Below are 17,210 nucleotides of genomic sequence, written 5' to 3' on the forward strand. Positions count from 1 at the left end.
ATTCAGCTGCCTATCAATCAGAACACCCAGGTCCCTTTCTGTTGGACAGCTTTCCAGCCAAGCTTTCCCAAGCCTATAGGGTTGCATGGGGTTGTTGTGGCCCAAGTGTAGAATCTGTCACTTGGCCTTGTTGAACTTCATACAGCCGATCTTAGCCCATTGATCTAGTCTTTTCAAGTCTCGCTGTAGAGCCTCACTACCCTCAGGCAGATCAACACCTCTTCCCAACTTGGTGTCATCTGCAAACTTACTGAGGGTGTATTCTATCTCCTCATCAAGATCGTTGATAAAGATGTTAAAAATAAATGGTCCAAACACTGAGCCCTGAGGAACACCACTTGTGACCGGCCTCCAGCTGGACTTAACTCCATTCACCACCACTTTCTGGGTCCAACTGTCCAGCCAGTGTTTCACCCAGCAGAGCAGGCACCCGTCCAAGCCATGAGCAGCCAGTTTTTTCATCAGAATGCTGTAGGAAAGAGTGTCAAAGGCCTTATGGAAGTCCAGGTAGACAACATCCACAGCCTTTCCCTCATCAGCCAAGTAGGTTATTTTGTTATAGAAAGAGACCAGGTTCTTCAATAGGACCTTCCTTTCATAAATCTGTCAAAAAAAAAAAAAAAAGTAATTCCTATTTCCCCTATTTTTCTGATAAATATAATGAAGCTGGGAGAGGGTGTCACGATCCGGTATTCGGATACGTGGCACTTTTTTATTAAAGGTGATCCCGAATGGTGAAATTAAGACGCAAACGAGGTCAGATGTCACACGCACAACAAACTTTTATTAGAGTAACACAGCAAAGTCCCTAGAGCGGATAGGACAGGGAGGAAAACAGAGACAGAAAAGAAAGGAGAAAGCAGAGATACAGAGGACAGCAAGCAAGAGCATAGTTACCACCACGGTCCAGCGATGTCGTCGGTGGGGAAGTGGTTCCTGGTGGGGAAGTGCTTCCAATGCACCCATAGTGTCCCAGATTTTTATACAGTTCTTGCCCACTGCACCCCCACTTTTCTCCCTGAATAAGGGAGAAAATCCTGCTATCTTCTCTGTGCTCCTCCGAGATAGCAGGGGGGTAGGTATGGCTCCAGGGCTATGTCCTGCAGATAGTCTTTGTTTGGCTAAGTGTTAAGACCAGCCATTTCAAAGAGGAGGTTGAGACAACTGGCACCACAGGATTAGTTTATTACAGTGGAGTTTCAGTCCTAGGAAGTGGCTTGAGACCAGCACTCTTTGTCTTGTCCTGCTAAGTTGGTGGTTTTCATGAGATATCATATCAAGGCCTGGTTATCACTGTCCCAGCACCAGCTGTAGATCTCCTTTTTTTCTCCAAGCTCAGCATGTCCCACATGAAACTCCCCAGTTCTCAGGTACACATTGCAGGAGGGGAAGCAAAACAGTTGAGTGGGTTGCTGAGACATCTCTTTAGTCCATCAACAAATGTTGTTCAACTCTCAGATGCCACAAGACAGACAACAGATATCCTGAGTGCCAAAGTCCATCACTTATCTCTTGGATTGTTCGAGACAAGCACTGTACATTCTGAATGCCACAGAGGGGAATTTAATTCACTTTCTTTTTTAGTATAAAATTAGCATAGATTAAAAGCATAACTTTCTGTGGTGATTTCTGTGATTTTTGGGAATACCTAAGTATTTTTTTTCATCAAAGTATGTATATGTAAATTTGGCATAACTTCAGATACAGAGGCAAAAGCATATTAAAAATAAGTGGACTTTCTTCCAATTACAGATGAGTAGCTTCAACCAGTTCCTACAAATGCCTGGGAGGGGGAATGCACTTATTCTTTCCCAGTTCCCACTTTCCCTTACTTACAGGGTAAGTTTCCTTATAATAGGGATTATTCTGAAATGGGGAATATTTTTTTTTTGTTACTTTTTTAAGTAACAAAAATGAGAAATTCATTAATATTCATGCCTGCAATCTAAACTGTGTATCTATTTTTTAACCCAGTTATGTTATCACTAAAAATGTAGTGATCAGCAAAGTTATGAAATCAGTAAGAATAACTGTGCAAGTGATTTTTACATGACTGAGAATATGAATGTGACTGACTGGGGTCTAAAGTCACATTGTGTATTGTTTTCAGCTTCCTGTAAGGTGACATCTGAAAATGCAAACTAAAATTAAATTTAAGCTGCCTATATAATAATTCTAATCCACGGTATAGAAGTGCAGTTTTTAAAGAAGCAAATGGCTGTCCTAAATGATGTGATCTACTGTAGGAGCCCAAACTGCCCACCTTGCTAGGTGAACTAAATTACTTCTGAACTTGGACTGGCAGGACAGTCTCTGCCCAGCTCTGAGTAGCTAGGATGGGACTCATTTTAAAAGTTGCACATCAACAAGGGATATTTAATTCTGTCATATAAATTTCAATGTAGTCTCTCATTTTAGTTTTGATTCTTCTTCTCTGAATTCGGATTTATTCAATATTTTGTATTTGTACCTGTAATAAGCTGTCTGATGCCTTATGAAAGCAACAGATGTAAAAGGCATATGGACTTCTTCTGAAAGAAGTCTTCACAGATAAGTAAAGATTAAAAAAAATTTACCATGTAGCTTCATTCCCCAAATCTTCAGCTTGTCACAGTGCAGCTCTTGTCCTCTATGATAGTCTTACAAAATTTGAAGATTTTCTGTTTTCTATCTCTCATTGACACTAAATGTACACTACTTTTATTAGCTACCAAAGAAAGTTCAAAGCCCATTACATAGCTTTTTCAGACTAGAAAGGTTTATTTTGACCCTTCTTAGTATACATAAACCATGATCTAAAAAATGTAATTACTGTAGATATTTCTATGCTTGTTTCCTATTACTGACAAATAGAAACTTTATAAAAAGTTTAATAATATATACCTACATTATTTTTTAAAAGTATTATTTATACCTCTGTTTACAGTATGATTGTGTGGAAATATTGGAAAAATCTTACATGTTATTGAAAGAACCTAAACCAAAACAAAACCACCAAAACCAACCAACATTTAAACTGCAAATTGTAAAGTTTCAAACTCCAGGAGACAAATGCAAGGGATTCTGAAATGTCTAAAGATACTTTCATATTTAAATAATTTATTTTTAATGAACAGATCAGAAAATTTGTATTCCTGCCATTGTAAATACCTTTTAAACCCAGTTGGAATAAATGGTTTTAGCCTAAACTACTAATGTAAAAAAAACAAAAAACAACAAAACAAAAAACAACCCACCATAGAAATATGTTTTTGAAAAGACCATGTACCTGAAACATTGGCTGAGGTCTGTGTAATGCAAAACGTTTTTATGTTACTAATCTTTAGGTATCAGAGATGATGATATCTACACAAAGGTTTAAATAGGATTAGTTTTAAGAAATTCTGCCCAACTTCAGTCTTTAGGAACATATTTTAAAAATATACATAAGTGTTTACCAATCATATATAACAATAGAAAATACCTAGAATAAATTGTTAGGTACAGCTGTCAGTGAGAAGCTCTGAGAACATATCTATTTTGTAAAGAATTGGTAACAGCTGCTGAAGTGCTGTTGCTTGAAGTAATTGTGTCTTCAGAGATCTATCAGAGAAGAGGACCATGCCTCAAAATGTTCCTGGCATGTGTGATGGATTTATGCTTGTTTAGTATTCATATGGGTGGCAATGGCAGTGTGATGAATAGCCTTTTTTTTTTCCTTGATTTATTTGTTTAATTAGTGTTCCTTTATCAATGACAAGTTTGTTTGGTTAGTTGGTCATGGGCTGTTGTTTTTTGGTTGTTTTTTTTTGTTTGTTGTTTGTTTTGTTAGGACGCAAATTCAACCTCAGAAGTTCAGAAATGGCGGCTTTCTCACTGTGCTCTTTTAATTCTACTTTGCCCTGATTTGGACTATGTGTCATCAGGCAGACTTGGGATTAAATTATTAGGCTTTTTTTCCACAGAATCACTGCTTCATTCAGTTCCCAGGACAGATAAGAGAATTAACTTAATTATCAGTAGTCAATAGCTTTTTCTAATTTGTTCAAAAAATGTTTCTTTTGCATTCAGACCATGTTTTGCATATAGAATTTTTCATTTCCTCATGAACTTTCCTGTGGCCACTATATTAACTGAATTATTATGCCATGATGTTGGGAGAAAATACTGTTGTATTTTCCTAGGGAAACAGAGTTGCAGAAACATTAGAGATCAGAAGCATCTGCTGATTTTGTGTCAGAATTTGAGGTCTTCAGGACTAGTTCCTTCAAGGTATGTAATATTATCCAGAGTTTTGTATCTTCTAAGAGATGTTGATTTTGCCAGTGTGTTTTGACTTGGACAAGGAGGAAAAACTCTTCACAAATGCGTGGTATCTCACCAGCAATCTAGGGCAACCCTAAACTTTACTGTATTTGAAGCAAGAAGCAGAAACATTAAGAAAATTGGTTCAAGTACAACATTTTGCGTGACAATGGAAAAGAAAGAGAAGTAAGAAATAGATTTTCTGGAGTGGTATTACATTAATGCTGAGTGTTCCACACTCATACTGCAACCTCTTATATACATTGTTGGCTCCAGCAACAGAGGAAAGAATGACAAAAGCAATTATTTTTGTTACAAAACCTAATTCACTCAGCTGCTGATGCAGACAATGCACTCCATGCAAATGAAGTAGTGGGTTTAATATTTTTATTGCTTTTCTAACTTAGGATTTTGTGTGCACATAATAATTGTTTACAAATGGGTCGTATGTCTCACTGTAGATGTAAAGTGAAGCTGGGCAGGGATAGAACACTTAATAATCTTTTTTTGTGAGAGGCATGTCTTATTTTTGCACTTCTGAGAGAAAAATTGCTGCACCTACAGATGTTTTTTCCTGAATTCAATAGCTTCTTCCACTGTGTGTTTTGGTGCTCCCTGTGTTGAGCATTCAGTTTCCTTTCAGTTAGACCCCTACTGTTTCAAAACTTGACTACAGTATATAATGTCTTTGCAGTTACTTGCTTGAATTCCAGAGCTTTTTTCATTACACAACTGAAAGCAGAGAAATTTCTGATGAGGTCTGCTGAGTCTCAGGCTGCTTTCATAGTCTCGTAGGTGAAACGATCACACAATGACATCTTTCTGCTATTTAGTAAGAACAGTTGCTGAGCTGCAGGAAATTCCCTTACCTGTTAAATACCTCATTTTCTTGGGTCTCAGGGTGACAGTCAATTGAGGGGGGAAAAAATCTTTTAATAAAGAGGTTCTGCTTGTTTCCAAAGGGAGAACAGAGATCATAAAGGACATTTAGAGACAGAAATTATTATGTCAGTTAAAAACACAAGGAGAGAAGGTAGGATGTAACAATGAGAGATAAAAAAAAGTAATCTTACCTAATTTCCAGAAATCCTGTTAAACCAAATATTTTTTTTTTTCCAAATATAGTTGTGTTTCTCTATGTTTATTTTAATTCTTTTATACTTACCAGGCAGTGTCCTAAGCCCTAACAGAAATCAATAGGATCTTTGGGTCTAAAAGACTGCCCAAAAATTTTAAAGAGCAAACCTTTCCTGTGGGTTCCTCTGTGCTTTCGGGGTTACAAAAAGCACCTGCTCTGCTCTTCTCTCTCAGAACAAGCAAGCTAATGAGAAAAGGGAATGAGAGCCAAAAATATCAGTGGTGAGAGGCCATAAAGCAATTATGCTAGAGCTTCCTTCTGCACTGTAGGTACATGCTCCAGTGGACTAATTTTCAGTGTTTTCTCTATCTCGTCTCCCCTAAATGACATATTTGGCAATATCAACCTCAAACATTCTCTGAAAACATTAGTGAAAACATTGGCAGGAAAATAATTCACATGGAACTTGGGAGAGGCTGGACAATGATGAAAGTCATGTAGATATGTTTTCTACTTCTCAGTTTTCCCCCACTGATCTGTCATGAAGGGTAGTGATGGGGAACAGGAAGGCTGTTTGCTGTACTGAGTGCTGTTAGAAGGAAAAAACATTCCAAAATGAAATAAGCAGTGGGTAAAATTCAATGCACTATTTAGGTCAAAAATTGCTGCCACATGGACTCAGACTTTCTAATGGCTTTTCACAATCAGCCATCTGTAAGCCTCCAATTGGTGTGGTGCCTGCAGTATCTATTTTAAAATGCTGTATAACCTCACAGCATCTGGAATTACCCACAGTACATATTCTGCAACCATAAACTATATAAATGTTGGGGGAGGATTCTACAGACTCTTCTATAAAGAGTTTTTGTTGAAACACGCAGAAGAAGCAAAACCAGAATGGATTCAGCCAAGTGTAGGTTGACATTGTGTGCATCCTTTCAACATTGCTCTGTTATTGTATTCTCATTCTTTGAGAAATACTACTAAAAATCTTGGTGAAATATTTAGCTAATATATTAAAATGGAGTAGAACAAAATATTCCTAAAACAGGTTTTGCAAGATGATGTAGTGGAACAATGCCATTATGGTGTTCTTCATTCTCATTTAAGTCTCTCTGTTAACCACTTTGCCTCTGTTCCAATTGGAATTAGATTTTGGTTTGTGTACTTGATGAGGACTTAGTGCTGGGTCCATGTGTCTATAATGACATTTCTAGAAAATGTTCTAGTTTGCTGATAAGCTGGGATAGGAAATCTTCCTAACAGGTGACATGAAAGCAAATTCACTGTTTGTGAGATGATGTCTCTTGGCAAGTGTGGAACAATCATTGAAAAACTGCAAAATTTTGAAGAAGCTGCACTTAATATTATACAAAATTTATCATGTTATTTCATCATGAAAATTGAAGAGAGAATAAATATCAAAGCATTTTAGGTAGACACATCCTAAAAATAGCTTTGAATTTTCCCATATACTGCTGTTTTAAAATCTTGATCTTCCTGTCTATTTTTGTCTTCTAGTTTTTACCCAGGACAAGATATTACCCCCAGTTTTTCACTTTGGTTTGAAATGAAGAAAATATTTTTGGTTTAAATTGACCAGAAATATTTCTTTTTTCACTTCAATCAGCAGCAAATTTAAAAGTCTACTCTCCACAGCTTTTTCCTGGAGTAGATTCTGTTAAGAAGAGGTGGAACAGGTATTCATTGTCGCTTTATGTCACTTAGTTAATTCTTTAATTACAGACTAATTGAAGATGTACTTCAATTTCCAAATTATTAGTTTCTAAAGATTCTTTAGATCTTACTAGCTGGAAAAAAAGTTTAGAATGCATACGCTTTAAAGTGTGTGTATTTGGCTTAATAAACTATATATTGAGAGAGAGAAGGAGGATGTATATTTGAATTTAAAGGATCATTAACCAGGCTCATAGCAGTTGCTTTATAATCTTTACAGTTGAGTTGTCTGAGAGAGTGCTAATATTTTCAGTTTCTTGGCAGAAATTTTCTGCTATCTGCGTTAAAGATTTAGTGAACTGGTAGCACAGAGAAGTGGGAAAAAAAAAACACAAAACAACAAACTCACAAAAAAATACACAGAAAAAAAAGGAAAAAAAGACCAAAGAAAAACAAAAATCTCTTGAGTTCTTTCTGGAAAGGTAGTTAGTTTTTCAGAGGGGTGGCATGGAAATACATTTTTCTTTTCTATTTTTAGACAGGGCTTGGATTATAGAAAATTATGAGTGCATGTGGATCTATTTCTTCCTTACTTACTGAAGTGTAGGATGAAGGCAACATCCATGAATGCATTTATGGTAGCACTAACACAAAGAATCAGGAGATTGTTTTTATACACATATGGTATGCTTTTGCTGATGATGCTTTGTGAAAAAGTTCGTTATGCAGTTTATAAAAAATCTGTCATTGAGCTTGTTATAACTTTTATAAGGTAGAAGATGTCATACAAACGGGTACAGAGGCAAAGGTAAACGTATTTCTAGCATCTGTGATGCTTTAGGCAGGCAAGTTACTAGAAATGCCTTGAGTCCTGCAAAATCAAATACAGTTTATTATATACATAAACAAGTCTATAAAAGTATGTTAATGACCATTTGACAAGTAACCTTAACTGTAGGCCAAAAGTTACGTTGTCAGTACTAGAAGATACAGAGCATTGTTTTTAAAAAAATTAAGTAAACAACTGAACTCATTTGAAATTCAAGCAAAATCTGTCTTAATAAAACTTACATTCTTTTTACTCATGTACAAATATAATGCAAATATTACATGACATAATATTATGTATATTATAATATATAATATTATATATTATCATACATTGTTATATAACATATAATTATATATTATTAGAAATTATTATATATTGTTATGTTATATTACATTGTATCATATTATATCATATTACATAAAAATATGTTATATTAATTGAATCATATTTGCAATAAAAATACACTTATAAACAATCTCTTTTTACTGCATGAAATGTTTCTTTAGTTAATGGAGCCTGAATTCCTTCTAATAAATCAGTCTTGCATTGCATCTTCTGCTAGCTGTATCAACAATGCTTACCAGGAGCACTGAAGAATGTCTTTTTTTCTGAGACTGACACCCATACAAATAGACCATGTCTACAGGTTTCTTCTCAGTAGCATAAGAAATCCTGGGAGTTATAAAATCTTGGTAGTTTCAATCAACTGTCTCAAACACAAATGTAATAAAGACTTTTTTTTTTGTTTGATGATATCCTTTATTTTTTTAGTGTCTCTCAACTATTTTAACAAACAGAATTGTGCCTTTCTTGTGATGGGTGGTATGTTTATATTTGCAGATTGTCATTTCAGGTTAAATTTATAATCTGGAATATACCAGAACCTGGATGCAAACATCTGTTTGACTTTGCAACAATACATTTTTACATAGAAAATTTGCAGTTAGTAACTACCCCAAAATTAAAGACCTACATTTCCCTTTCAGAGTTTCTCTAACTGAAAAAGCAGTATACCTTACATTTGCAGCAGTGAATTGTAACACCCATGATGAATCCCTGGAAAAAATGTATAAATGTCTATTTATGTGTATTAGATATGGATCATCACAGGATATTTTAGGATGTCAACATCACTTCATTAAATATTGATGGAAGCTTCCTTAGAAATAAATTTTCAAATGAGAAGTCTAATAATCCCAACCTATTTATCCTTAACTACTCAGAATTTAATTATATTTAAAATAATCTGAAAGTAAAATTGAAGGAATTATTTTTGCATATTTTACAAAGATAGAACAGTACATGTACAGATAGGAAAGCTAATTACACCTCACATTTGCACCTGGTGTTGCAGCTACCATCCTCTAAGATATCAGAGGCTGCTTCTCTGTTCTTCATTATTGTTGTAAATTCCTCCTTCTTACCATATTATGTATCTGGAAAATAAAATATATCTGGAAAAGGCATGTGGAAATGAGTTGTCCTCTGAATCTTCGATATATGAGGGAAAAGCATAATATTCAAAAATGCCATTGTTATTAATGATAGTAGTTTTTACTTAATTCTGCTATATTTTGCTCTTCTAGATCTTTCAATATTTCAGAATTTCACATCAAGGAGATTAGAATATGAATTATTTCTGCATGCTTCATACTGTCCTTCTTTCTAAACCAAGGACACAACCAAAGACCTATTTTCTGCTATTTTGAAGGTATTTATCTTCAGTTCTCAGTGCATTTAAGTTTGGGTGGGGAACAAAGTTACAGAGACTTAAAAAAAAAAAGAAAAAAGAATGAGAAAGAATGTGTGATACAGTTTCACGGAGCTCTAGTGGTCAGAGAATATATTTAATTATAGAAGGTTGACTGCATTATATTTTCAATGCTGTTTTGCGTTATATTTAAAATTAAACCATAATTTAAAAGGGTAATATTAGAGTAAGAAGACAGAATACTCTCTTTTTGGGGAGATCTGCCAAGTTCTGCCTCCTGTAAAGAACAGGACTTGTCTCAGGTTTTAATGCTGGAGTCCTCTTTCCATGACAAGATGTGGGGGTAAGAAGTAACAACATATGAATAGATTGACAATGGCACATTAAATATTTTCCTATTTTTCTGTGGAACTCCTTGGAGGGATTTTCTTGGTAGCCAGAGATTGAAATGTGCAGAAACACTTCAAAATCTTTATTCTTTGCAAAGCAATTGTTTTTCTGGAAAAGGTTATTTTAAATCACTGCTTTAGCTATTGTAACTAGACTGCGTGTATTACTCACACTTTCATGTAGATGAATGTATCCCTTCACACTTGTATCAAGCAGTCCAAATGTGAAAGTTACACACCTGAGGATTTGTAGGTCAGACAGCTACACACAAAACAAGAACAAGATTTTTTTACTCTGTCAGACATCTTTACTGTCCTTAAATTCTACCTTACTTTTGCCATTAGTCACAGGATTTTGCAGGTCTCTGCTATACTGCTGCAGCAAAGAAAGCCGGAACTAGAGCAGATCTGCATAATTTGTTGCCATTCTGAAGATGTGTGCATACATTAGAACTCCTAATTCATTTTGGAATGGTAGGAAATACCTCAATTTTCAAATGAACTTCAGCATTTCAGAATGGGTGGCTTGTTCAGAGCATTTTCCAAATATTCAGTGACAGGAAAATGCGTCAAATACTAAATTATTTTTATATTACTGATATATATAAAGCAGAGATGGCTGTAATTTTCCACTCTTTCTTAAATGCGTTTCTTTATGCTCACTTTTTATTATATCCTTTAGAGGAGTTGACAGACAGAAAAAGAAATAGCTCAATAACAACTACTGGAAACATCTGAGGACATCACTTTTGAGAAATAACTATGTGGTGAAATTTCATCCAGATACTTCTAACTATGACAAACATTTTTGTTGTGCAGGTATTTTTCCTTTTCTAGAAGCTGTTAAGCACTTAAGTTTTCCACTAAGTAAATATTAAAGATAGGGATGAAAGTCACAGACTGATTAAAGTGAAAGAAATAATGGACTAGTAACCATTTCTTCTTAAGGGTCATAGCTCTTTTCATTTCCAAGAAATATGAAAATAGAGCAGGTAAAATCACTAAATCAGTTCCTTTTTGCTGTAAATCTGTAGCTAATTTTAAAAGCAAATACTTACATAAATTGAAGGTGGGAGAGTTTAAAAGATTTTAGTTACAGAAGTAGGTGCATTCCAATTTATCTTCAAAATGTTACCTATGCCTGTTGATCTACTGTTCTGGTTTCCCATTCCACAACACCTGGTAAATCTTCAAAATAAGCAAGAGTTTAATAACTTATCAGAACATCTGTAATCAAGATATAATCAGGTTTAGATAAAACATTGCAAGGACAGATAAAAATTGTAAAAGAGTATTTGAAGTGGTAAAACTTAATGATTATGACAGTTATGTTAATCAGATGCAGCTTACCCTGAGAATTTAAAACAATTCCAGAGATGTGTTGTTGTTTTGTTTTGTTTTGTTTTGTTTTTAAAAAAAGACTGATGTAACTTGTGCAATAATTGACATACAATTCTTTCCTTATGTGACAGGTCTCATCACTTACAGAAATGAGATATGCAGCAATTGATGTTGTACTACTAACAAAGCAGCTGTACACTTTTGAAAAGGAATAATATGTTTCTTATTAGGATTTTTTTATTTTTTTCCAAAATGAATTCAGTAATACATAATCACATTAGGAAAATAACTAACAATACCATCAGAAACCCAAGACTGCCTGTTGTATGCAATGTGGCTAGGGAACTGAGAATTCCATTAAAAAAGACCAGTGTGCTCCCTGCTGAGTATGTTTTAGTTTCAGAATAATTAACTCTGTCAAATAATTAATATTTTTAACAAGAGCAAGTTAAGTGCATACAGCATGACATGTATTGTAATCAGTTGTGATGATAAAATAATATGGATTGAAAGTAATCAATTTGAGCTGCCAAAACTGATCACTTATGCCAAGTGAAATAACACAAGCAACTTTCTTTCACAGATTTTGTATACACATCTTTACCTGCTTCTCTATTTTTTTTTATATTTCAGCCCTCTGTAGCCAAGTTTGATTGGTGTGAATGTTTTTTAACATTTCTTTGAGAGCTTCCTTAGGAAACTTCTTGGAACACACTAGAAGTTAATTGTAAGCAACAATATCACTGGACATAGTAGATCAAATTAAATCTAGGTAACCTTGATAAAATTAAAGAATATTTAGAAAAAATTAATATTAAATTAATGTGTTACTGAAGAGCTGTTTGTAACTGATCTATATTAACAAGACAAAAAATCTTTAGTCTTTACAAGTTGTTGAATAACAAAACTTATAGTGCATCTGTTCAGATTCATTTTGGGGTATAACATAAAAACAACATCAAAAACCCTCTCCTTTCAATTTATAACCTTTCCTGTCCCAGTTAAGTCAATTAAAGCTATGCTGTGGTTTAGAGCAGTTACTTTCATAGTGAATCCTTCTAATAATATCATCCATTAAACCAGAGGTTAGACATTTTGACAGCAAGAGCTATAGAAAAATCTTTAAAGGATAGAAAATGTCAGGGATAGATTATTAATTGTAAATGATGTGCTTTAACCAATTTTACTGCGCTGTTATCAGATACTTTACATCTCTACAGCATGATGTCAGAGATTGACTATAATCGATAGAATATATTATTTAAACGTAAGATTCATAGGGAAGTTTCTTTACACTCAAACATGTCCAGTTTCCTGTGATATATGAGAGATAATAGATAATATGACGTAGATTTATGTTCAGCATTTTGAATTTTAATCAATTACACTCAATTTTCTATAAATTTTCTTTGCAGTTATGTATTTTTTTTACTTAAAAATAAGTCATAATCCACTTTGCACTTTGAAAATCTAGTGTAAGTATTTTTCTTTTTCCTTTTTTTTTTTTTTTGGCCTGTCCCATATGGACAGTGTGGAAAGAAAAAGAAAATGAATGTACTGCATAATCAGTATTACTAGAATTGTTCTTTTACAATCTTTAAAAATACTATGAAGCACAATTTCACTCAGAGTAGTAATGTAGCCGGGTCCTGTTAGAGAATGACAGATTATGTTTACTTCAGGTGTGGCTTGTCTCAGTGCTTACAAGACTCTGCTCTTTTAGGTAAAAAAAAAAAAAAAAGCTTCTTATACAAATAAATTAACCAGTTACTGGTTAGTCCCATAGGAAGAACCAATGAAAGCACTGTGACAAACTTCATACCAGTGTTGCTCTTCTACGGTTGAGGAGGAGGAAAATATATAGGAAGGACTTAGCAGAATGGAAGAAATAAAGTGGGCTCAAGCAAGAAATAGTATCACTGGACTTGAACAGAGTAAGTTAGACATGGGAAGAAGCAGAGAATATATGAGACAAGTGAGTAATGTTATGAGAATATTACTTTCATGACACGAGAAACCAATACAAGAAAAGTGAATGACACTTTCTAGTTATATCTGAATAAAACCGGGTTTTTTCTGAGCTGTCTCTTTGCAAAGGGTTAAGCAAACCCAGGAACACGCGGCCAGGACCAAATTCTAGAGCATTCCAGGGTACACAGATTTGGATCCCAGTGGCTGCTGACATTAAATTATTAGGTGCTGTCCTGGAAAATAACCATTTGCTCAAATAACATACATCTAGAATAGATATGCTGAAAACAGATTTTGTATATTTTGCATTAAAAAGTCCATATTAATGTGGCTGATTAATTTTCAGGTAATGTTTTTAGGAAAATATCTTTGGCATATTATTATTTCATTGTGTTTGCTTAAATTACTCTCTAGAAGAGACAATGATTAGGGACTGAGTAGGGACTATTATAATTATGTTTGGGTAACAGATGGCTGCTAGAGTAAAATCACAGCTTCATTAAGATTTGCTAGTATCCCAGACTAAGTTAAAATCTCCTATCTGTTTGCTGTAGCAAAGAGTTAATGCCAAGACTACAATGTCTGAGAAATATTAGTAAAAAGTTTCTAATCTTATTTTAGTTTGAATTTTCACAAAATGTCAAAGGGGGAAGAGAAAAGATGTTTTATGTATATATATATACAATACATTTAAAAGAGAAAAATTAAAGTCATTGATCTCAGTGATTGTCAGTGATACAAAGAATATTTGAACAAACTAATTTTAACACCTTTCTTAAATTATCTAGAAGATTTTTTATGTGGTATGGGGCATAGCATAGGAAATGCAGCCTATGCAGTCTCTCAGTAAAAATGACAGTGTTGCTATGCTGTTTCATTTAATTCCCGTATCTCAGCACAGAACTGAAAAACAATCAATCAGATATTAAAAGTATTTTACATTAAGAATTAAATGCCTAGTAAAATTTTGTCTTGAAATATCTCATAGATTTAACTACAGAGTAGTTTTCAAATTCAGCCTCTTCAGATGGTGTCTTATGGATAACATCCTGGAGGGTAGAGAGCCCCATGAAAGCTGGCTGATATTTAAGGATCACCTTATCCAGGCCCAAGAGCATTGTATCCCAAGAGTAAGTCAGGTAGAAACTCCAAGAGGCCGGCATGGATGAGCAAGCAGCTCCTAGAAAAGCTCAAACTGAAGAATGAAGCATACAGGGGGTGGAAGCTAGGGCAGGTATCCTGGGAGGATTAAGGAGAGTTTGTCTGAGCAGCCAGAGATAAGGTGATGAGAGCCAAATCCCTGCTAGAATGAAATCTCACCAGAAATGTAAAGAAAAATAAGAAAACTTCTTCAGGTATGCTGGGAAGAAAAGGACATCCAAGGAGAGTGTAGGCCTTCTCCTGAAGGGAATGGGTGAGGTAGCAACACAGGACATTGAGAAGAATGAGGTCCTCAATAACTGCTTTGCTTCAGTCTTCTCTGGCAAGTGTTTCAGCCTCAACACAAAGGCCACAACAGGTGAAAGCAGGGACTGGGAGAGCGAATTACCCCCCACTGTAGGAGTAGAGCAGGTTCATGACCACCTAAAGAACCTGAAGGTGCATAAATCTGTGGGACTTGTTTGGATTCACCCATGGGTCCTGGGGGAGCTGGCGGATGAAATTGTTAAGCTTCTGTCCATCATATTTGAGAGGTCATGGCAGTCTGGTGAGGTTCCCATCAAGTGGAAAAAAGGTGACATAGCCCTTACTTTAAGGGGCTAGATCATCAATGTGGCGGGAAAAGGATCTGAAATCAGACCCAAATACAAGAATCAAGACACTAAAAGATTTTAAGACATCATTAGATCTATATTCAAATTTTCTTTAAGTTTTTCTTCAGCATCTGTCTGTGTTTTCTGTATGTAGATGGCGGAAACTTTCATATCCCATGTAGAAAATTCCACTGCCACATTGTGGACATAATATACCGTAAGGGTTGTCAAGGAAAAGGATTTCAGATGTCTTGTTGCATATTGTCAGTGGTGAAAATATCTCTTTTTTCTTGACTGCCTTTGTAATCTTACATTTTGACATATGCACGTTAGCTTGTGAAAAGGTAAGCTAGGCTTTCTAGATAGACTAGAAAGACATTCAGGTGTTTTGTGGTGAATGACAACCTTGAGCTCCTGAGTCAGGATGTGCTGTATAGTCTAAGGAATAAAGCCAAGACTCTCAGGGATGTGCAGTCTGCCACATGTTGCCTGCAGATGTGCTTGGCTTTTAAGGATGCAGTTCACTTATGACCAATGTAAAAATCTAGCAGCCTAAATAAATGGGGTAAAAGAATGGGATGGATAAAACAAAAGCACAATATGTCTGTGATTTATTGTATCATTTTGGGAAAGTTACTAGCAGAGCTGGAGTTAACTATCAGGATTGCTTGGTTGTCAGCAATATCTTTTTTTCCTCTAAGTCAGATGCACCACATGGTCATCTAACATAATCCCCAAGACAAACATCTAAGAGGGACATTATGGAGCAAATGCAATAGAAAATGTGATTTAATTTGCCTCTGATTATGAAAGTCAAGTACTCTTAAATACTTATCTCTGTTATGAAAAATGAGATAATGATTTTTATAAACTAATATGGGAGATAAATTGTAAAAAATACCCATGAACAGAAAATTCAGAAAAATACGTAGAAATATACAGATACAAGTAATGTGGACAGGAAAATAAAGTTATCAGTAATCCTCAAAACAATGTCCAGTGTTTTCTATGAAACTGTATATTTTCTAAACTTCCCAGTGTCACAGCGTTTTTGTGGTGTTTTTCATTCTTCATTGTATTCGTGTAACAACCCACTGAGCTGGAATATCATCAGTATTATTGAGAGTTTCTGAAGAAAGAGGACAAGTTGGAAATATTAAGTGACTTACATAAGGCCTCTTATCTAGTCTGTACCAGAGCTAGGATTACAACTTGGAAGCTCTTGACTTCTTGTTTGGCATTTGGCAGCCTAGACCGTGACATACCTCAAATCCAATTTCAAACTCATAAAATAATAGAGGAAACATAATGGAGCAAAATTCTAGTAGAAATAATCATACTGAAAGTTTTTTTGATGGCTTCAGTAGAATAAAAGTGGCTGAAATAGTCCATCTATGAGTAGCTTATAGCAATTCCACAAGCTTTAAAGACGCTACTTTTAAAAAAACCTGGACAATTTTCCAACAGAACTTTCTTCCCTCAAGAATAATTTGAAAATTAATTTATATTGCCATAGGCATTTTTAATGTCATGTGTCCCAAAAAACCCTTAGTACATAACTGAGAAGGCTTGGAATTAGAATTGTGTTGTAGGGGAAACATCTAACCATGCCATAGGTATCTTTATTCAACTTGGGTTTATATAACGGCTTTAAATTCTAAAGTATTAAAATAATTCCCTGATTTAAATTTCAAAATATGTACTTTGAGGCTGTAAACTGCTTTCAGAGAAGAGAAAATGGGTGAAGTCTATTAGGAAGGTTAGAAATACAAAATGATAGTAGGAGACTGTCTTACTTGCCAAGGCTCATTTAATCCTTACAGTGATATGAAGCTGAAGAGAAAGCAAAAACAGAGGAAGCAACAATGACAAATGAGACCAAGAAATCAAGTCAACATGAGATTAGCTTGAAATGTCATATGACAGCAAATAGAGCTAAGATTGTTTTTTATGCAATCCAGAGTGTCACCAAATCAGCAAGTGAAGAGAAAGCAGTCATGTTCCTTTTAGTGTCACTATACCTAAAACTGAAGATTGAAAATAGATTTAGGCCACAGAAATTATAGAAAGTCAGAAAGCCAGAGGACTGATGAGGAAAAATTAAAATGGCTTGCTGTATAAATGATAAATGATAATTCACAGGAGATGACACAGCTGGCCACAAATAGTTCTG

The 17,210-nt window shown here is 34.8% G+C and overlaps 1 protein-coding gene across 7 annotated transcripts in view; it reads left to right on the top strand.

The window, feature by feature from the left end:
* RALYL (RALY RNA binding protein like) overlaps window positions 1-17,210 on the top strand; it is a 404,897-nt gene that overhangs the window by 183,103 nt on the left and 204,584 nt on the right. The gene's annotated exons all lie outside the window — the stretch shown is intronic.

The sequence above is a fragment of the Apus apus genome, chromosome 2, assembly GCF_020740795.1.
Source record: "Apus apus isolate bApuApu2 chromosome 2, bApuApu2.pri.cur, whole genome shotgun sequence".
Classification (NCBI taxonomy): Eukaryota; Metazoa; Chordata; class Aves; order Apodiformes; family Apodidae; genus Apus; species Apus apus.